Source organism: Formica exsecta, unplaced genomic scaffold (assembly GCF_003651465.1).
Source record: "Formica exsecta isolate Colony F162 unplaced genomic scaffold, ASM365146v1 scaffold49, whole genome shotgun sequence".
Taxonomy (NCBI): Eukaryota; Metazoa; Arthropoda; class Insecta; order Hymenoptera; family Formicidae; genus Formica; species Formica exsecta.
The window spans coordinates 428,435-429,488 of record NW_021852138.1 but is presented as its reverse complement, the minus strand read 5'-3'; positions in this window follow the sequence as shown (position 1 = coordinate 429,488).

The following is a 1,054-nucleotide window of genomic DNA, read 5'->3' as shown; positions in this document are numbered from 1 at the left end:
TTTTTTATAATTATAAAAAAATTAAATATTAATTCGTTCGCTTTTTATTCTTGTACCACATTTATAATTACGCACGAGAATAAAACTCTCGAATTTACAAAAAGATATAAGAAAATGTTGATCCAAGTTAGTATTTTTAACCGCGTTTTGTCAATATGCAAATATCATTAACGACAAAAAACTGTATTTACGTAAATCACCATCTTTTCAAGTCCGAGGAGAAACTAAATATTCTCATTCTGTCTTTATAATTGAACATAATTGCATACACATTTATAGTTACAATATTATGATCGTAAATTTTATACGTTTAATTTTTTCACGTGAGATATTTTTTCCATGCGTGAAAAAAAATTATAAAAGTAGTCGAAAAAGAGGTAAATTGATGGTGAGAGATGTGTACTTTGATTTACGCGTCGTTTTTTATCGCCTTGGCTCAAGCGTGATATTTCGAAGATAATTGAAAAGAGACGAAACGAATCTTCAGGCGACAATTTGAAGACGCCTCATAAACAACCGAATGAAAAGAAGCGGAAGATATTCGGGGGGCGCGGTCGTATATTTTCACGATCGGTAATTCGTCGGTACCGTGCACTAAAATCAAGCCGTCATAAAATACATCCTCATTTGCATTCCTGGCACCTTATCTCGCGTTTATATCATTGATGCCAAATCAATTATGTGCAATATATCGATCGTCGGCGAGAAAACGATCAAGAAAAATCCACTAACATAAGTAATGCTTCCCTAAGGTAAAGCTTTAGCATTCAATGTAAGTGGAATGGAAAGTTTCTTCGAAAACATCGCAGAAAAAAGGATCGAACGTTGACAAGAGTCATTAAATCATAAAAAGTCGCCTCTTCGCGGAGAAATTCTCGAAAATTTATAAAACGGATACCTTCTGAACCTTACGATTTTTTAATCTTTTACTTAAAAGTTTAAAATGCGATGAACAATTTAAGAGTATTTTCACAATGATTGATAAAATCGTTATTTCTCTGTGTAAAACAAGTTATTTAAATATAATTGTAATATTATAATATAATTATTAAAT